The sequence below is a fragment of the Felis catus genome, chromosome B2, assembly GCF_018350175.1.
Source record: "Felis catus isolate Fca126 chromosome B2, F.catus_Fca126_mat1.0, whole genome shotgun sequence".
In the NCBI taxonomy this organism is placed as follows: Eukaryota; Metazoa; Chordata; class Mammalia; order Carnivora; family Felidae; genus Felis; species Felis catus.
This window is the reverse complement of record NC_058372.1, coordinates 80,749,812-80,771,680: the sequence shown is the minus strand read 5'-3', so window position 1 is coordinate 80,771,680 and position 21,869 is coordinate 80,749,812. Positions and strand designations below refer to the sequence as shown.

The 21,869-nt window shown below is 40.2% G+C and overlaps 1 long non-coding RNA gene across 3 annotated transcripts in view; it reads right to left on the bottom strand.

Moving 5' to 3' along the window:
• LOC111560499 overlaps positions 1–21,869 on the bottom strand; it is a 144,573-nt gene that overhangs the window by 92,575 nt on the left and 30,129 nt on the right. Inside the window, exon 4 of one of the 3 annotated variants that reach the window (XR_006598021.1) lies at positions 16,328–21,864. The exons of the other annotated variants lie outside the window; for them this stretch is intronic. This is a non-coding gene — a long non-coding RNA (uncharacterized LOC111560499). Of the gene's footprint in view, positions 1–16,327; positions 21,865–21,869 lie in introns of those variants that run through there. 3 annotated transcript variants of the gene reach the window in all.

The following is a 21,869-nucleotide window of genomic DNA, read 5'->3' as shown; positions in this document are numbered from 1 at the left end:
CACGAGGAAAGGAAAATGACATAATTATCAGAACGTCCTCCCTATTTTAGGGTATATACATTTCTGGAAAAATCAAAAAACAGAGAGTTCAGCAGGCGCTGAGCTAAGCCCAGGGTGTGCCTATGTTTTGTGGCATCCCCCTCAGGTGCTGTGGCTTCGGGTGCTTTGTCTCTAACTGGGAGAGACAAGGACACCATTGTTGCTTTCACCACAGTTCTGGGAACGAAGAATAGCCACGTTCTTTATTTTTACATCCCAGTATAATCTCTTTATTCAAGGCCAGCATTTCAGAAGGTCTCAATTTGAAATGTGGTTCTTGGAAAACCCCGTCTAGTAATCAAGAAGCAAGCCCAGGGGGCATAGGAGATGGAACCATGCTCATGTAGCCGTGCGGTGCTCTGACCCGTGGCACCAGGTCAGTTGGGGTCCTCTTCTGCTTGAGGCCTGCTTGGAGGCAGTGCTACAGCTCTCAGGGGTTGGGGACGGGCAGACTCTAGGACCTGATGGACAGCAAGCGAGCCCCAGCTCCATCACTCAACTAAAGTGACTTTGGACCAATTACTTAACTTCCCTGTGCCTCAGTTTCCTCCCTGTGAAAAGGGGAAAACAATAGAAACGGTCTCATGGGACCCTTGTGGGGGTTAAGTGAGTTAGTATTTACAGAGTTCTTAGAGCTGTGTTAGGCGTGTAGTAAGTAGTGTGTTTACTATTATGACAACCAAGACTTCAGGGGAAATCCAGTAAATGGCAGAATGGTCTCCTTTATCAGACATAAACCACGAAATACCGGCATTCAATATACTGAAATCTCAGAGTCACATAATCCCAGATCTGGAAGACAGGTTTGACAAAGGCACAACTCCTTGGGGCACCTGGGTGGCTCAGTCAGTTAAGCGTCTGACTCTTGATTTTGGCTTAGATCATGATCTCAAGGTTTGTGAGTTTGAGCCCCATGTCGGGCTCTGTGCTGACAGTGCAGACAGACCCTACTTGGGATTCGGTGTCTCCCTCTCTGTCCCTTCCCTGCTCGCTCGCTCCCTCGAAATAAATACATAAACTTCTTTAAAAAGGTACAATTCCTACTAATTCTGTAACTGACAAAAAAAAAAAAAAACAGAGGTAACGATACAACATATAGGACTCCACTGAGCTATGTCAAGGCCAAAGACAAATTGACCCAACAGGAATGGGGTTGGGCCACTGCCTTCTTGAACCCACCTTTCAGGACGCCAGTGTGTATGTGCTTCAGAAAATGGCCCCATTGAAATGGACAGACTTTCTCCTCAGATTCCTGGGTTCGGAGAAACCCGCGGTTCACCAAGGCAGTTTGCTCAACTCTAATTAGGAATCTGATTGCTGGTTGGCCTTGCACAAAGGACTTTTAATTAGGGCTGAGAACGCTTAGAAAAATCCACTTGGCAAGTCGACTCCCTCCCTCTATCTCTTTTTTAACATCTTGCCAAGATCATAAGGAAAGGGAGAGCTTAATTACAGTTGGTGTATATATCTTTAAGAAAAAAAATACATTAAGTGCTTTAAAATAGGCTCTCTTGGCTCTGTGATCACAAGGATTTTACTCACTTCTTATCCCTGATTGGTCTCATTCTCAGTTACAGATGAATCAGACACATTTTGAGCAGCTTTAAGATTTGCTTTTCATCCAAAGCCAAGTAGGCAAATGGCAGTGAATTCACAAGCTTTTCCAAATGATCTCATAGGTTCCTCTGGCTCCACTGTGGGGGCCGTTTGCACTCTGCAATGCTGTTATCTTAAGCACCCCCAGCCTGCTTGGGTCCAAAGAGAGGCCATAGCATAGGACCCGGCTAGGCATTCCACTCTCTCAAGGCAAGTTTCAGTCCCTTAGTATGTCCACATGGCAGCCACAAAGTGAAAAAGGAGAATGAAATAAACACACGAAAGACCCTGAGCTCAAACAGTGGGCCTGGGGGAGGGTGGGGTGGGCACAGAGACTTGGAGATGGATCCTGTCCTTAAATCTTTTACTAGACGACGGTCATGTGTCAGTGGATCACTAGAGCCACCCTCCCAGTAAGTCTCCCAGCCTGAACACGGGTGACCCACACTCCCCTTCAGTCCATGTGACCCCAGCCTGGCAGCCAGTGACTTTTAAATTATTTCTATGAAATATCGGCTAGTACATGGAGTGGCTGAACCCAGTGTGGTAAGTGCTCAAGGCGACTCTGTGAAGCTCAGATCAGCCACCTAGATGCACAAGATTTTCTGACTGAAGTTTGCCTTTTATTACTCCTTTAGTCTCTGCCTTTTTTCCTCAAGTCTTTGTGCCTCTGTGCTAAGGATACCTTTCATCTAATCTCAGGAACCTGAAGCTCTGCCATTGAATTGCATTTCTTCCCTTACTATTTATGTTGATGCAAAAATGAGAAACCAGGTAGAAGCGAAGATGCTGTCACTTATGTCTGAAAGGGATATGTCGATCATCCTTGAGCCCCATCCAGCTTTTTCACACTTTTCAAACGTGATGCTTCTGTGCAGACTCTTGAGTTTGGCTCTGTGGCATTATGCTAAAATGCAGGCACATTGCTCTGTTGAGCTCGTGCAGCTTGTGGGTCAACGGGGATTTTAAAGTCATCGGTCTTTTGACTTAGACAATTGGTGAGGTGTGGCAAAGCCAAGTTGCTTTGAAATTGTTCCCACCACCTGGAAATACATGACAGCTACCTGGGTGCTTTCCGGCACAAACATCTTCCTGAGGTCACTCTGATTCTGCAGTAGCTGCCGCCACAAATACATTTAATGATTTTATGGTGACATGTCGTTGGACTAGAAAGTCATTACTATCAAAGAAAATACTGGAGGGAGAGCAGCTTTCTGATTGAAGCCAGATAAATTTCCAAGATATTTGGCTGATTTATCACACCATATGTATACCTCCCTTTTGCATTGTTTTCACCCTGTCTTGAGAGAGATCAGACATCTATTAATCACCGTTATGTTTCTCATGCTATTAAAAATAATCCGGTTTATGTGTTACCTTCCTTCCCAACTGCCAAGATGCTCTCCAGAACTTAGCGTTAGCTCTTCTGATGAGCTGGAGAGGGAAATATCATTATCCTTGTTTTACAGATGGAGAAATCTGAAGTGCAGGGAGACTGTTTTGCCTAAGGTGAAAGGGTTGTTTTAATCCTAGACTTTTATTTTTATCTCTTCAAATTTCTTCCTGAGGGTGGTAATGAGCTCGGAGGATTCATCAGGACTAAACCTTGTCTGAAGACTTGTTTATAAAATTATTTCAATAAAGTTCACAATCAGATTGGCTGGGGTGGGCCTTCAAACCGAGTGGCTTCCCTAATGAGCACACTCATCAGGGCGGCACAATCTTGTTACCAGCCAGCTTCTCCCACACTTGTCAAGGTGGGGTGGGGGTGAGTGCTGGTGTAAGTTTATTAGTAATAAAGACCAAAGCCCTAGAGCTTTTATATGAGAATCTGGTTTCTTTTTCATTTGTTTAATTATTTTAAAAGTTAGTTTGGAAAATGTTTGTGGAGCAGCTAATAATGTGACTTCAGAGAGGAAGGCTTGGCACATCCCACTCATTAGCTCTGAGGCTGCTTCACCGTTGCACTTCCCTCAGTTAGGTGCTGTCTCCTAATTTCTCTTTCTGTGGTTTGTGCCATTTGCCCCTCTGATTCCAATCTGCCTCCCCTAGTCAAATCACACCTAGTTACTTATACAAAGGACTGAATCTTCAAAGCAAAAAGGAATCCAGAAGGAAGATTTTTGTTGCAGAGCCCAGGGCTTCTGGATACTCATGGGTCTAGGAGCCACCATGGATGATTAGTGATTGGTGGAGTGTGTCTTCCATATATGTGATGTTTTGAAACATAGGTCCTCTGGTTCTTTATGACAGGACAGCACCACTGAAAATAGGAAGACAAACTTTGGACCATTATGGGGGGTAGGTTGTCAAAAGGTCCCTCACTCGAAGGTGGGAAAGTGTTTCTCAGTCCTAAGAATCCACCATTGCCCAAAATATACCCCTCATTGATGCACACCAAGTTGACTCAGTTGTTCCTAGGCCTCCATTAAAATAGGGAAGAAGGCAGAGAGAGGGAGGACTCACTATTAACTCTCTTGCCTAATGGAAGCTCAACTAGTTAGAATTATTATATAGACGTTCTACTTCCTATTTGAAAGCTGCGTTTGGTGCAGGTGGAGAGAAATGTAATTAGTTCCCATTTACTTTTGTTATTTTTTATAACATTTACAGTTTTCCAATAAAATTTCTGATTTGCAAATGATAAAGCAATAAATGTTTATTTCCAAAAATTTAGATAAAACAAGACAAACCATATTCAGAAGAGAATTACATCATCCATAATTACATCACCCAGATAATAAGTGTGAACCTTTGGCTTAGGCTCTACCAATCATAAATAGACACTTCAATTTTCATTTAGGATTAGTATATACAGAGAGTTTATGCCTTATTTTTTTGCCAGTTGACATTAGTTCTTGAACATTCTTCTATGTCCTCAAGTAGTCTTTGAAAATACGATTTTTAACAACCACATCAATTGCATTGTTTGATGTACTATGATTTACATACCCATTTCCCTAATATTGTACATTAAGGTTGTTCTAATTTGTAGTTGTAAAGAATTGTGTAATGCTTATCCCTTTGTAGCACACTTCTTTATTTTTGGAGAGTCAGACTCCTCAAATGAAACTAATAACTCAAAGCCTATTAACATTTTGAAAATTCTTAGTATCTGTGTTCAGCTTGTTTTCTTTTTAAAAAATTTTTTTAAGTTTTAATTTTAATTCCAGTTAGTTAACATACAGTGTTATATTAGTTTCAGATGTACAATATAGAGATTCAGCAGTTCCATACATCACCCGGTACTCATCAGTCCTTAATCTCCATCACCTACTTAACCCCACTTCCCCTCTGGTAAGCAGCAGTTTGTTCTCTATAGTTAAGAGTTTGTTTCTTGATTTGTCCCTCTCTTTCTTATTTTTTCTCCCTTTGCTGGTTTCTTTTGTTTCTTAAATTCCACATATGAGTGAAATTATGTGATATTTGTTTTTCTCTGACTTATTTTGTTTAGCGTTATACTCTCCAGCTCCAACCATGTTGTTGCAAATGGAAAGATTTCATTCTTTTTTATGGCTGAATAATATTCCATTGTATATATATACCACATCTTTATCCATTCATCAGTTGATAGGCACTTGGGCTGTTTCCATAACTTGGCTATTATAGATACTGCTGCTATAAACATAGGAGTGTATGTATCCCTTTGAATTAGTGTTCTTATATTCTTTGGATAAATACCCAGTAGTGTGATTGCTGGATCATAGAATAGTTCTTATTTTTTACTTTTTGAGGAATCTCCATACTGTCTTCTACAGTGGCTGCACCAGTTTGCATTCCCACCAACAGTGTAAAAGGGTTCCTTTTTCTCCACATCCTCACCAACACTTGTTTCTTGTGTTGTTAATTTTAGACATTCTGACAGGTGTGAGGTGATAAGGCACTGTAGTTTTGCATCTCCCTGATGATAAGTAATGATGAGCATCTTTTCATGCATCTGTTGTCCATCTGTGTGTCTTCTTTGGAGAAATGTCTGTTCATGTCTTCTGCCCATTTTTAATTGGACTATTTGTTTTTTGGGTGTTGACTTTTATAAGTTCTATATATATTTTGGATACTAACCCTTGATTGGATATGTCATTTGCAAATATCTTCTCCTATTCTGTAGGTTGCCCTTCAATTTGTTTTTTAAAAGCATTGAATCAATTATATCCTGATTGTTATGTATGACAGTATCCTTTGAACTGAATCTTTGCTACACTATTTTTTTTTAAATCTTACCAGTTGGATAGATATTTACATCTGTCAATGGCATCTTATTGATATTAATTTGCATTTGTTTGATAACTAGCTATTTTTAATAGCTTAAAATTTATACACCATAAAATCCCATTGTAAGTGCACAATTCAGAGAGTCTTGGTAAATTTATAGAGTTGTGTAACTATGACCAATTTTAAAACAATTTTAGGGCATTTTCCAGTTTTAGAACAGTCCCCATAATGCCCCCAATTCCCTGGAGCCCATTTATAGTCAATCCCTCTTCCCATTCCTGTCCTTAGGCAAACACTGATATGCTTCTGTCTCTATAGATTTGTCTTTTCTGGAGACTTCATAGAAATGGAATTATATGTAGTATTTTGGAAGATTCCAGGAGTGAAATTTCTGGGTCTTCTAGTTTTTTAAATGTCCATCAACTGATGAATAAACAAAATCTGGTAGATCACAAATTTTACTTATGTTCCTGAATGGTTTACATAACATAGAAATCCTGTTTTCTGAAACTTCTAAAGAATTCTTTGGTAAGCTATCTGGACCTGGAGAGTTCTTCAAAGGAGTTTCTTGATAATTTTGTCAATTTCTTCCCAAGGTTATTGATTTTTTCACATGTATAATTTATTTAGTCAATTTTAGCAATTTTCCCTAGAAAATCATTCATTTATCACTATTCTCATGTGTATCGACATACAGTATTATCTTATTCCATTTAAATCTTCTCTGTAATATGTCCATTTCCCTTTTCCATTTCTAATGATATTTGTATTTCTTCTTTTCCTGGATTTGAATAATAAAAAGTATTTCCAATTTCTTAGCCTTTAAAAATATTTAAGACACTTGTATTAATCAATTATACTTTATCTTCTAATTTATAAACTGTTGTATTTATCTTTCTGATCTATTTCTGCTTGTTTGGATTTTTTTTTTTTTTTGAGAGAGAGAAAGAGAGAGAGAGAAAGAGAGAGAGAGAGAGATCTGGGGATGGGAACAGGGAGAGGGAGAGAGAGAATCACAAGCATAGAGCTTGATCCCACAACAATGAGATCATGACCTGAGCCCAAATCAAAAGTCCAATGCGTGATCAACTGAGACACCAGGTGCCCTCTGCTTGTTTGGATTTTATTCATCAGGTTGGACTTTCCTCATTTTTTACTCATATGCTTAGTTTCTTTATTTTCATTATTTCTGGTTTACTAATGACAATGGCTAAGGCCCCCAACATACTCCTTTGTACTGATCTGACCACACTTGATGAGCACTTATATATAATATTCTTGATTTTCATTACTTTCTAAATAGTTTGTCATTATGGTTTTCATTTTCTTTTTTTACTACATTCTAATAAAGAGTTTAAAATTTTTTTTAAGTAGGGGCGCCTGGATGGCTCAGTGGGTTAAGTGTCCAACTCTTGATTTCAGCTAAGGTCGTGATCTCATAGTTCGTGAGTTCAAGCCCTACATCAGGCTCTGTGCTGATGATGCTGATGGTGCGGAGCCTGCTTGGGATTCTCTCCTCCTCTCTCCTATGTATGCTCTGCCACACACTTGCTCTCTCTCTCTCCCTCAAAATAAATAAATAAACTTTAAAAAAATGAACCCCTTTAAAAAATGTTTTTCTAAGTAACTGAGAGTTTAAATTTGTTTATTCTTATTTAAACTTGTGTAATTTTTTTCTAGTTTTGTTGTATTCTAGATAAAAGTTTTCTTTGTGGTCTTATATATTATTTGTTTTGCTCAGGGTTTCAAATAATAGTTTTTGAGGTTTATTCTTTGTTGTTAGGGAAATAATTCATTATTTGCCTATAAATTGACTTTAAAAATTATAGTATTTCTTTTTTTTTTAATTTTTTTTTTCAACGTTTATTTATTTTTGGGACAGAGAGAGACAGAGCATGAACGGGGGAGGGGCAGAGAGAGAGGGAGACACAGAATCGGAAACAGGCTCCAGGCTCTGAGCCATCAGCCCAGAGCCTGACGCGGGGCTCGAACTCACGGACCGCGAGATCGTGACCTGGCTGAAGTCGGACGCTTAACCGACTGCGCCACCCAGGCGCCCCAAAATTATAGTATTTCTAACTTCAACATCCTTTTTTGCTCTTTTTTGATGGCCAAAATTTAGGTCTCCTAAAGACAACAGTTTTCCTGTTGATTTCTCCTTCTGTCAATTTTTATTTTTTTTCTATTTAATGTTGGGTTTTTATTACTGAGATATTTTCATTCTGCCTTGTGCCTTACATCAACATAAAAATGCCAAAATGGATCCTTTATTCCAAAGACTGCTTTATGATAAATTCTACCATGTTACTTTATTACTGCAATTCATGTTTTCTTTTCATTTACATCTGCTTGATAAAGATTTGGCCATGATTTTATTCTTTTAACTATTTAGAGTTAATTTTAACATTTATTGATATTTTTCCTAATTTCCAACTGAATTCATGTTCATGACAGAAATTCTGGCAACTATAGAAAAACACACACATGTAAAATCATCCACTACCCAGTATCCAGAGTTTTCTCTCTTTTCTTCCTTTTCTTTTTTAAATTTTCTTTGATATGTTCAAAGGAAGCCAGAAGTGTCTACACTGGAGCCTACAGGTCACAGACCAACTGAACCAGAAATGGGATCAGACAAAGTCATCAGGAAACTAGCTCTCATTTCTGTTTCATTTCTTGAAATTCAGAATTAGCAAATCACACTCCTCCCTTGTCTACCTGGGAGTGAAGAAATATAATGATTAGATTGCCAGGGATTCAAAGCAAGAATGGCATGAATCTGCTATGGTCAGAGGAGGAGGAAGCCCAGGCAGCTCTCGAGTCAGGACTTCAGAGAAGGTGATTCTAGTGACTGCCACTGAGAAGCAAAACCTTGGCTTCCCCACAGGCCTGGGGCATGCGTCAGGCTCTGTGTCTGTGTGTGGTGGTGGTGTGGGTGGTGTTGTTTCTGTGTGTATGTTGTTGGGGGTATGTGACGTTGTGTGTTTGTATGTGTGTGCTGTTGTTTGTGTATGTTGTTGTGTGAGTGTGTATGTAGGGGATCACAGCAGTAGAGAGGGTTTGGCAGCAGCCCAGAGGTCCCACTGAGGGAAAGCAGATAGTCAACACAGCTGAGTCCATTTTCTTTTGGAGGTCTGGGAAACTGTAGTCTGAGAGCTGCCTCAAGTCATGTTCTAGCTTCAAAGTAAGGTCCAGAGCTTAACCCAAAATGTGTCCCATGTCAGAGACTTGGGAAATGGGCTCCCCAAGGAAAGGTTAACAGGATTGAACCACTTAACATAAAAGAAGAAAAGATTAAGTGGCTGCTTAATTACTACCATCAAACAATGAAGATTTTTTAAAAAGAGAATGTGCAGTGGTATTCCACTTTCTATAGAAGACAGAAAGGGTGAAATGCAATCTAGTTAAACCAATGGAAAGATCAAGGAGTTTCTTAAACCTCAGATTTATACAACATGGAGCGGTCTACAGGGATTGATTATAGAATTTCCATCTCCAGTGATCTTTGAAGAGAAATAAATTGCCACCCAGAATGCGGGGGCCAGGAACCACTGGAATAGAGCACAGGTATCTGGGTCAGGCAGACCTGGTCTGGAATTCCAACTCTGTACAACCCCTGAAAGATTACTTAACTCTTCTACTCTTAGTTTCCTTACCTATAAAATGGGCATAATGACAACTGTATCACAGATTTTTGTTGGATCAAATCAAATGACAACATATATAAATCTCCTAGGCTGGTACCTGGTACGTAATAAGTACTCAACAAATGTTAGCTTCCTCCCTCTTTTAAACCACCACTTGATGAGCAGTTCGTCTTGCACATTCTTTGACCACTAAAGAGAATACTAATTTAATCCACCCACTAAAGATTTATTGAGCACTTCCTCTCTGTAAAGCACTAGGGAGGGTATTTGGTGTTTCTTAGCTTCCCAGCATCCATTCACCCTACTTTTGGTATGTCTCCCAGTTTTTACGTGTGGGTTTGTTCACCTACCTGCCCTCTTGGTGTGGTTTTGCTGGAGTTTACTATGTGACACGTGACCTACGCACTGCCAATCAAAACATCTTGAGTGCTCTGTCAAAAGTGATGGTTTAGGAAAGGGAGCATGACCCAGTCAGTACCAGTGAAGCTCAAGGGATTGTTTTTGAGCTTGCTGGAGAGCCAGTCCTCCCTTCTCCCAAGAGCCTGGAAGCCTGGAGCTAGTGCAGCCATCTAACCTCCTCAAAAGCCTGAGAACTAAAATATGTAGAGGAGAGCTGAGTTTAGAAACAGGGAGAAGCCAGCCCAATCCCTGGACTTTCCAGTTGTGTGACCCAATAAATCCCACTTTTTGTGTAAGCCAGTTGAGTTTGGTTTTATGTTGTCGAAAGGATCCAAAGTGATTTAGGCTGTGTAGGACATACAAAACAATAAGACCAAAAAGTTGATAAATTATAAATAAGATGTTTACACAAATAATAATAGTATAGGACAAAGTATTGTATACTGTTTATCCAGGGCTCACTACATGCTGGCCACTGCAAAAATTCTTTGCACATACTGTTTTGTTTAATCCTCAGAACAGTTATTTTTATGGAACTAGCAGCATTTGACTTTGAACTTGAGAGATGGGTAGAAATTGGGCAGGCATGAGAGGAGGGTAAAGAGGATAAGTGGAAAGAGGAACAAATGGAGACAGGAAAATGCAGGGACAGTGAGCAAATAGTTGGCAGTCCCATTCACTGAGACCTAGAGGGCACAAAGGATAGTAGTGGGAAATAAGGCTGGAAAGGCCCATTGAGATCAACTCATTGAATTACAAATACCAACGCAAGTAATTTGTGTTTTTAACAATAAGGTTTTTCAAGCAAAGAAGAGCCCCCAAATTTACTTTCACATAGCTTAGATTTTATCTAGGGAAACATATTTTTGTAATGCAGGAAAGTGAAAGTCATTTCCAAGGTGAATATAGAAGAGGGGAAATAATTAATGCATAGGTATTCACAATTTTTGCCCATCCTTTTTAAAAATTTTTTTTAAATTTTATTGTGTGAGAGAGCATAAGTGAGTGGGAGAGGGGCAGAGAGAGAGAGGGGAGAGAGAGAATCCCAAGCAGCCCCTGTGCCTGGCTCAGAGCCCAACATGGGGCTTGATCCCACCACAGTGAGATCATGACCTGAGCCAAAATCAAGAGTTGGATGCACAACCAACTGAACCACTCAGGCATCTTTCCATCCCTGATGTTTATAGAGTGACTTTTCCTTCTGCATCAGCAGCTAGGTGCTCTGAATTGTGCAGAGTCTAGGTCATAGGGAAAACACAACAAAACTTTAAAAACTTGAGAGGGCAAATCCATCTCTAGAAAGAAGGGTTTGGGTTATGGGCAGGGGAGAGAGACAGTAAGCCTGAGTGTTGAAGCTTGATAGTTGGAATTTGAAGAGAAAGGGAGAGATTCAGGAAGCTGTTCCAATCCACATGAGAGTGGCCAGGAAAGAGGGTTTTTCAAGTGGGATGGTGTGTGCTTTCTTTAAAGAAAAAGCAAAGATGTAAGGCACATTCTTGTAACTACTTTTTCACTTCCAGGTTGCAGAAGCTGTAATTTATTATCATTAGGAAGAAGGGCTTGAGTTGGTGAAGACTGGCTGGTGGGGGGGAAAAGGAGAAGCATTTTGAGTTCAGTTTGAAGGAAGACACAGGATGGATCTGCCCAGGGACTGTGCTGGGAACTAGCCTACCTTCAGAAGAGCTGCCAAAAAAGAGAAAGAAAAGCTAGAATAAAAGGTGTGGGTATGTCAAAATCATGTGATGGATTCCTACAAAACGTTAAGAATTGTCATATGATCTAGCAATTCTGTACTTCAAAGTACAGACCCCAAATATTAGAAGCAGGGATTCAAAACACATACTTGCACACTGGTGTTTATAGTAGCATCATTCACTATAGGCAAAAAGCAGAAACAGCACAAATGACCATCAACAGATGAGTGGATAAACCAAATGTGTTCTATATAAATACATAGGGGCAGCTGGGTGGCTCAGTCGGTTGAGCATCTGACTTCGGCTCAGGTCATGATCTCACAATCTGTGAGTTCGAGCCCCGCGTCGGGCTCTGTGCTGACAGCTCAGAGCTTGAAGCCTGCTTCAGATTCTGTGTCTCCCTCTTTCTCTCTCCTCCCCCACTCACGCTCTCTCTCTTCTCAAAAATAAATAAAAAAATTTAAAAAATAAAATAAAATAAATAAGCATATAGAACACATAGTTTATATATATAAATAAATACATATAACATAGTTTATATATAGAAATAAATATAAAAATATATAAAATATATTTGTGTGTGTGTGTGTGTGTGTGTGTGTGTGTGTGTGTGTACGGTGGGATATTTTTCAGCCTTAACAAGGAAGGAACTTCTGATACATGCTACAACATGGATAGCCCTTAAAAACATTATGCTGAATGAAATAAGCCAGACACACAAGGACAAATAGTGTATAAGTCCACTTATAATGAGGCACCTAATATAGACCTAATATAGACAAATCCATAGAGACAGAAAGCATTAAAAAGGTCACCAGGGCTTGAGGGAGAGTTGTTATTTAATGGGTAGAGTTTCTATTTGGGGTGATGAAAAAGTTCTGGAAAAGGATAACAGTGATGGTTGTGCAGTGCTGTGAATATACTTAATGACACTGAATTGTACACTTAAAGACTGTTAAAATGGCAAATTTTGTGTTATATATGTTTCACCTCAATTTTTCTTATAAATGTTTATTTATTTATTTTGAGGGATGGACAGAGGGAGAGTGAGTGAGAATCCCAAGCAGACACCATGCTGTCAGTGCAGATCCCGACTCGGGGCTCAATCTCACAAACTGTAAGATCATGACCTGAGCCAAAATGAAGAGTCAGACAGTTAACCAACTGAGCCAGCCAGGCGCCCCTCACCTCAGCTTTTAACAAGTCACTTGTGATGTAGCATTATGACACTAGACTTGGGAGTGAACATTTGCATTCTATCCCCAGACACAAGTCTTGATCAGAAGGGAAGACTATCAAATTTTGTTCTAAGAAAACTAGTCGATAGCCATGAGGTAGAGAAGCTTGAACCGATGTCAAGCCCTGGCCTAAGGTGTGAATTTTCAAACCAGTGAGAAGGCGGTAACTGTATAAGCCAGACAAAGGGAGGATCAGGGGAATTTTGTGATTATTGGATGGGGAGAGAGGCATTGGGAGAGCCAGGCAGTTTTCATGATTTCAGCCCTTTCTGTCTCACAAAATATTTGCTACAGTGGTTGATTTCTATTTTTTAACAAGCCAAGTATTTTCTTCCTAATATTACCTAAGTTTACTTTTCTCAATTGCTGCCATAAATAGAGCTCATCAACCACAAAGTCTTTAGAAAATTGTCAACCTCAGCCAATAAATAGTACTCAACCATATGGGAAGAAGTGGGCAATCATGACTCAGGCAAAGTGACTCTTTTTTTCTGAATGGAAAAAAACATTCCATATTTTGATCTTGACCAAGAACGTTACTGAATGAAACTCAGATCTGTAAATAATTTTTTCATTACTGTAATGTTTCCTATTGCATAACTATATATTTTGACAAAAAGACATGTCAGACTTTCAGCTGATCAATACAAAAACCACTTTACAACCTGTTTTCCAGGATCTCCTTTCACTTTTTATGTTTCCATAACCCTGCCATTCCAATAATATTTTTATTTCAATTTATTTTAATTCTTTACATAAAATCCAAAATAAAGTAGATACTCATGTAAAAGCCTGAATTCCATGGTTTGTTGTTCCCTTAGATAGAGCTTAGATGTGTATTATTATCCAAGGGACCCTGGTACCTCTTAACTGCAAATGAAGTTAAAGCAATTGACCTGTTTACCCCACTTGCCCACCCATCATCACATAGTAGTTGAGCAGAGTCTTCGGATACTGGGAAAAGCGGGACGTATGTTTGATAATGAGGAGAAGGTCTGACACAACAAGGCGGGAGCTGAAGGCATCAGTCTGTTGGATGCTGCAGTGAGGGGCTCCCAGAAGTAGAAAGACCGAGAAGAGAGGATGGGTGTGTCGGAACTGGTATGAGGGATGAGGCTTGCTAAAAACCACCTTGGCCTTCATCAGCCCAAGTGTTACATATACAGGAAATCGTAGCTGTGCTGCATCAAACTAGATCAATCTGACAGCTGGAGCTGGGTGATTTTCCTCTCCAAAACATCTATTTACATCCACTGACTCCATGGAACTTAGGGGGCCTTTTAAGAAAAATACTTGAACCTTGTTCACTTCAGGTATATACAGATACATTCATTCCACAAATATTTACCGAGTGTTTCCTACTGTGCCAGACACTGTGCAAAGTCCTGGGGACAGAGCTGTGAAGATAAGAGCCCTGCACCCCAGGTGCTTACAGTCTTAATGGAGGAGACCACAATAGATAGAATAATAAGTAAAGAAGACAATTAATGACTGTGATAATGACAACGAAGGGAAAGAAGAAGAGTGAGGAAGTAAATAGAAACTGCAGAAGGCCACTTCAGATAGGGTGTTCAAGGATGTCCTTCGAAGGGGGTGACATCTGAGCCTAATCATCAAGGAGGAGACCGAGCCAGCCAGTCTCCCCTTGGGGGGGTTGGAGGGAGCATCCCAGAGGAACACATGTGTCTGGGAGCACAACTTCAAGATGGAGGACAAAGACTGGAGGTGGTGACTATGACCTAAGATAGGTTTGCTGAGCTGGCAGATAGGTTTGCAGAGCCTTGTAGACCACATAGGGGTGGTCAGAAGCCACTGGAGAGTTTTAAACAGGAGAATAACATGATTTTATTTACACTTTTAAAAGTTCACTGGCTGCTGTGAGGAGAATAGAGGTAAAAATGGAAGTTAGGAAGTCACAACGATAACCCAGATAAGTGATGATGGCTACTTAGACGAGGGAAGTGGTTCTCAAAGTGGGGTCCCTGAACCCAGCAGAAGCAGCATCACCTGGCAAATCTGTTGGAAATGCAAATTCTGAGGGCCTACCCCAGGCCCACTGAATCAGAAACCCTGGGGGTGGGACCCTTCAATATATGTGTTAACAGCACTTCCAGGTGATTCTTAAAGCACACTGACATTTGAGAACCTCTAGATTAGGGGTATGGAAATAGAAGTGTTATGGACAAAGTTTTCATGTCTCCCTGAAATTCTTATTGAAGCCTGAACCTCCAGTATGGCTGGATTTGGAGATGGGGCCTCTAAGGAAGTGATTAAGGTTAAGTGAAACTTTACGGGCACAGCCCTGATCCGATAGGATTAGTGGTATAAGAAGAGACCTCTCTCGAGGCGCCTGGGTGGCTCAGTCAGTTAAGCGTCCGACTTCGGCTCAGGTCATGATCTCGTGGTTCGTGAGTTCAAGGCCCGCGTCGGGCTCTGTGCTGACAGCTCAGAGCCTGGAGCCTGTTTCAGATTCTGTGTCTCCCTCTCTCTCTCTGACCCTCCCCCGTTCATGCTCTGTCTCTCTCTGTCTCAAAAATAAATAAACGTTAAAAAAAATTAAGAAAAATAAAGAAGAGACCTCTTTCTCCTCTTCCTCCCTCTCTCTCTCCACACATGTAAAAAGAAGAGGTCATGAACACTGAGAGAGATGGCAGCTACCTACACCTACACTTCACAAGGAAGCCTATCTTACTAACACCTTGATCATGGGCTTTCTAGCATCCAGACTGTAAGAAAATTAATTTCTGTTGTTTAAACCAAACCACTCTGTAGCATTTTGTGATGGCAGCCAGAGCAGACTAATACAGATGGGATAAAACCCTAATGTGGAATGGAGGAAGTGATCTGTAGTGGGAATTATTTTGAAGGCAGAACTCAGTAATGCATGGGTGAGCTCACAGGGTCACTATAAAAGCCATAGCCATGGACTCCTTCTCAACCAGCTATAAGAGTAAAGAGGTAACTCAGGGCAACAATGGGCATATCCCCATCTTGGGACTCTTGGAAATATGAGGAATAAGCATAATTTGTCAGCCCAGCGTCTGAACCCCCTTTCTAATTCAGAATATCACCTAGTATGTGTGTCCTACTAGGAGACACAGCCCTGTATCCTACAGAAGTTAAAACAGAACTGGTTTCCCTCTTGTAACTCATTGTAATCCAGGGATTGGGAACAGGACCTACACTCAGGCAATCAAATACCTTCCAGGGACTTGCCTCTAGAAGAATTTAATCATGGCTGTGGCAGTGGAGTCAGGGTTGATTTGGAAGAGTGACAAGGACCCAATGGTAGCATCCCAACCCATGGTGTGACCTTGGCTGAATTATTTTCTTAGCTGGTTTTCCCACCCTTCCAACTCATTTATGAGCAACAAAATATGTTTCCCATAAACTCATTTTCTGCCTAAGTTAACTAGAGTTTTCTGCCAAGCTCCCTGACTAGTCAAGAGAGGAACTCTATGAAAGACTGCACTTGCTATGTATAAATGGAAGCTCAGACCTCTTACTATCTGGGTACTAATTTTAATGTGGTAGCATTTGCATTTACTGGCTGAAGCCAGAGACATGTAGGTTGCCAGTAGCTAAAAGCAATAGGTCCAGTCAGTTTCTTCCCTGAATTTGTGTCTCTTCCTGGAAGCGCACAATCAGCAGGCAACGAAGACTTTAGGAGAAGTTCCATTTTCTTTCAAATATTTTCGAGTCTACCTCTTCATCTTCAAGCCTGCTATCCCATGTCACTAGTAACAATTTAAGGGCCTCTCGGTCATCTCCGGCCTCTGGTCTCCTCCACGGCATCAAGTCATCCTTGAGCACTGCCCTGCTCAAACATCACTAATAAAATATTCAGAATAAATCCAAACTATTTAGTTTGCTATTCAGGTTCTACACAATTTTATTCTTCCCCATTCTTCCTAACTTACCTTCTAGTACTTTCTAACACACATCTTATGCTCAGAATAGGTTGGCCTATTCATTGTACCCTGGACATGCATCATGCATCCCACTCTCCTTCCCTCTGCCTCAATCTAGAATCCTCTCCTCTTCCCTTTCTCTCCAAATCTTTCTCATCCCTCAAGACCCACTTCTGTCTCTACCTCTCGTAAAAAAATCCTCCTTTAACTTCCCAACACACAATGATTTCTCCCTCTTCTAAATCTTTAAAACCCCTAATGTCTATGCTAGTCATCTGATGCTCATCAGGCACTCTCTGGTCTGACTTGTTTCCTTTTCTTGGGCTTGTGCCTTATCACATCAACCAGATTATAAACCTATTTAGAGCAGACACCACTCTCTACACAGTGATTCATTGCTGTGATTACTCAACCTTTTGTATATTCTAGACTAGATCATGGAGCATGATACAGAACATGATGGAAACACAGATAAGTGAAGATAAAATAAATAGGTCTCATTGTCTTTCCCATTCATTCTGCATCTCTCTACACCCCATGGACGCCCCCCAATCCAAAATGGCTGCTCCACTGTGAGAAAAGCATGATATGACCTGATAAGTCTTTTCCGCATAAGAACTTGCCTGAAGAGACACAGACACTGTTGTCAGTTAGTGGTGGTTACTGGAGCTTGGAGCTCATGATGTAGAGTTGGACCAGCAGCTGAGCTGGATGAAGTAAACAAGATGAAATGCAGAGGATGCTGGCTTAGATGAGAGGTCAAGAGAGGAGATTTTCAGAGACAGATCGTGCAGCTCCAGGAAATGGAATGAGAGACTTAGCTCCTAATGGCCTTCTGGTTCTCAGGTCCAGTCTTTTGCTAAGCAGGGTCTGGTTGTGTTTCTTATCCATGAGATCCTCCTTTAATATTTCAGTAAATTGGGGCTAGCTTGAGTGGCTTTCTGTTTTTTCTCCTTCAAAGGAACTTTGACTAGAGAAGAGGCAGCATAGGCTGATAATAATTCTCACCCTCCATTCTTCATATTAATCCCAGGCTCCTACAGGGTCCTGCCCCTTCCCTTCTCCTACGGCTGTCACAGCAAAGCGTGACTACTGAGTTCCTAGCATGGAAAACCAAGAATCAATTGCTCAAATGCTGTCAAAAAGTGACATTCAAGTTTGAGTGACAATGATGTCTTTGGTCCTGTCCTTATCCACTTTTCTATTTTTAGTGCTGTTCCTGCTCTCTGCAATTACAATGCTTAGTGCTTAAGCAGTTGCCAGGAGTTATTTAACAAGTACTTCGCCCTTCTTTGAAGATGATGCTTTGATCCTGAGCTTACATCCTTCTCTCAGTGACAGAGACTTCAGAATGTGCCACTTCACAAAACACCACATCTCTTCTGGTGTTCTCTTTGAATGACGGGCTTGAGCCCATTGACTGATCGTAGAAATTGGAGCTTGTCAGAAAGAAATTTCCCGAAACCCCAGTGTCTTCAGAAATTTACTCTCCATCTATAAAATGGAGCTAACACGACCAAATTCTCAAGGATGCGAAGAAATAAATCAATATAATGGATGGAAAGTGCTTGGTAAATATCCCAAAGAGTATTATTATTCTAATTGCCAATGCCCATTTATCTCAGATATCTTAATCAAGGTATAAATTTCGTGTACAAAGGACAACTATCCAACACTTAGAGCTGTGTAGGGATGCAGAGGGTTACCCTGGGCCTTCTAAATGATGGCTCTCTGGTGGGCATGCTATAGTGGCAACTCATGCATGTATGCATATTTTTCTGAAACTTGAATTTTTCATATTAAACACAAATTGTATCTCCCATTAGAAAACCCTATGTGCAAATTAGGGATCAATCAAGGGTAGAAAATATGGAAAGGGTAGGGATTAGGGAAAGAGTTTAAGCAAAGAAGAAAAACATCACCCTTATCAAAACATTTATGAAAATTTGTATGACCCTTTCTCCAAAGTGTACCTTCATCTTCAGCATGCAGAATATATTGCTGGGGTTTACAGATCAGGTCTCCCAGAAACAGATGTGGGTGCAGAAAGTTGACTGGGGAGCACGTTAGGAACCACACCTGTGGGAGAGTGAACAAAGCTGGACTGGGCAGGACGAGACCTTGGACTGCATTTAGTCACAACAAAAGCCTCAACTGATCCCACAAGGACACTCTTAAGCTGGATGAGCCTGCAGGGTTGTCCCAAGCAAAGCCAGGAGGCAGGGCCTTTGTATCACCACCTGTCAGTCATCAGGTATAGACTGTCCCCAGGAAGTGGCAAAACAGCTCTTTATCCAAAGGCAATTGCTGGGAGGGTTACTACTCAGCTGCAAGCTGTCCACCATCATTCCCAGCAGCTGGGGGAATGAGTGCCTCAGTCCTGAACCAGAGTCTGCATGTAAAGTGTCCATCACACCACATCAGAGTTACCATTATGTTGTTGTTGTTGTTTTTTAATGTGTCAACCAAAGAAATGACTAATAAGGAATTCCATGAAGAAAAAATGCTTTTTACAACAGTATTACAATGGCACACTCTAGGGGAGGGAACATATCCAAAACAAACTGGTATCTCACTAACAGGACCAACAGGAGAAACTGTGGTCAAATGCAAGAAAGCCCCAGACACTACCCTGCCCCACCACCCAAGCCCAACAACACACTACACCACTGACTCCTTAAACCACAGACATTAATCCCTTGTCAGTTATTTAACTCCAAGAGTGAGGTCTCGGCCATAGCACAGTGGAAAGGATTATTTTATTTTTTTCAAATTTGCCATTCCCTTTAACGCATACACCTGAGAGCTGACAGTATTATTATTTCAAAAAGGCTTATGGCTATTAAAACTGAAATTAAAAGGTATCAGAAACAACTTGGAGAATTAAAAAATCAAAAATAACATCTATAATACTTGCAATTTCTCCCATTAAAGGATAGGATGTGCTAAAACTTATCTACACACAATTTTGCAGGATGAAATTCTTTCCAGATTTTCCTATAACTTTTATAGATATTTATTCCTTGGAACACTTTAATAAAACTTAACTGAAATGCATTGCAAAACATCTTGTTCTTTATCAAAACTACGTTTTTCTCACATGCTCAAGGGAAGGGCATTCTCTCTCACCTATGAAATGTGAAAGTGGCACCTCTAATGGTCTCTTTGCCCCATCTTGCTGATTACCTTAGCTCAGAAATTTATCAGTTCAAGAAGATGTATTCACTTCCTGGTTAATTCAAAGATCATATTCTATGATTTTAGTTCACCCACAATGGACAATGTGTCCAGGTTATTATCTTCTAGGAGGATTACCATTTAAGCTCCTCCTGGAGCTCAAGTCTTCTTTGTCCATTAGCTAGGATTTTTATCTGCAACCAGGAAAAAGATGTACATTGTCCTACATTAATAATTTGGCAGGTTATAAACAACCATTGTTCCTTTCTCTTTTTGATGTTCTTCATATTTTTTTAAAATGACTTTAACAAGTACTTTGGGAGTCCCTGATCCTTTCCAACTTATCACCATCATACTGTTGATGTGCCTAATTGATAAAGGACGAAACATTTATTTTATTCCTGGGCACGGAACCAGTCCCTATCAGCACTTGGTTTGGACAGATTCTCACCAGCATGGGAGGCTATATAAATTACTGGCTAATAGCATGGATTCTTGAGCTATGTTGCCAGGCTTCAGGTCACACCTCTGTCACTTAGCTTTGGAAAAATCACAACTTCTCTGTGCCTCAGCTTCCCCATTTATAAAATGAGAATATCTGTTCATAGGATTACTGTTAGAATTAATTCAATTAAAAGCAGAACCTCATCCATAGGTGATATATACACATACATGCTAGTACTATTATTGTTATACTATTTTTACCAAAAATCCAACAATGCAAATTTAAAATTGTTACCACTTACACAGCTAAGTTATGGCATTTTTAAAAATAACAGCACAAAATTCATTCTGGCTTAATCATTCTCTTCTGTTTTAATGAGATCATGCTCTATATATTACACTCATAGGCACCAAAAAGATGACACCCAAGCTAATTAAAATATCCATTCATTTATTCCATGCACATCTCTGAGCAAGGCATTGAATTTGTTGTTGGTACTCCACGTATGATTAATATACGGGTCTTGCCCTCAGAGCATCATTCCTGCCAATGTTCTGCAAAAACTGGCCCTTCGTGGAGGTGAATAGTGTCCTTTCCAGTACATTTTCTTATCTCATATTTATTCTCAAGCAATTATTGTTAGCAAATGCCCTTACACCCTGGGCATGAAGCTTCCTTTCAGGTAATTGAGAGCTTAAAAGGGATAGATATTGCACATTAGAGAGCAAAAGGAGATTCCAAAGAAAGGATTTAGCAGATGTGGTAGTATTTTTCTACAAAATCATTGTGATCTTCCTACCAATATCTATTTCTAGGCAAGTGCTATATTAATATGCCACTTTTCACACATCTAACACTAAGGAGAGCTAACAGAGTTAGTCTTCCCCTTTCTCTGTCATTCCTTGGATAAAATGGTTTGCTTCACAAAATTACTTGTTTAGTCTTATGGCTCACTGGTGTCATCAATAATGTGTATTGGGTATATCACTAATTAAGTCACATCCATTAGTTGCGTGTTTATTGTGTGATAAACATCATACTACACAATACTTAGGAAATTTTAAAGTACCAAAAAACGTATTAACCAAATTTTAAAATTAAAAAAAAAAATACAAAAGTCATCAGAGCATGTTTGAATTAATTAGGGAAAACTTTAGAGAGGTGAATTTTAAGCCAGAAAAGTTACATACATGTATTGGTGATAGCAGAGAAAGGGCTCTGATATTCAACAAGGCACAGAGGAAGGAATTAGAAAATCCGTAGGGTAATCTTCCCGTCAGAAACCACACACAAACCCCACACACCTCTACCTTTCCAAAACTCATGTTTGTCTGAGGGCAGAGACAAACTGGTCAATAAACTTGACAGATGTTTGTAGAGTATCTGCCACAGGGCTGAACAGGATCCCCCCATTCTGTGATCCCAGATGAGCATGACCTTCTCAAATTTCTCTAGGTGACTGAAGTTGGAGACCAGGAATTCTTGTGAACCACAGTGGAGCTCCACCTGTC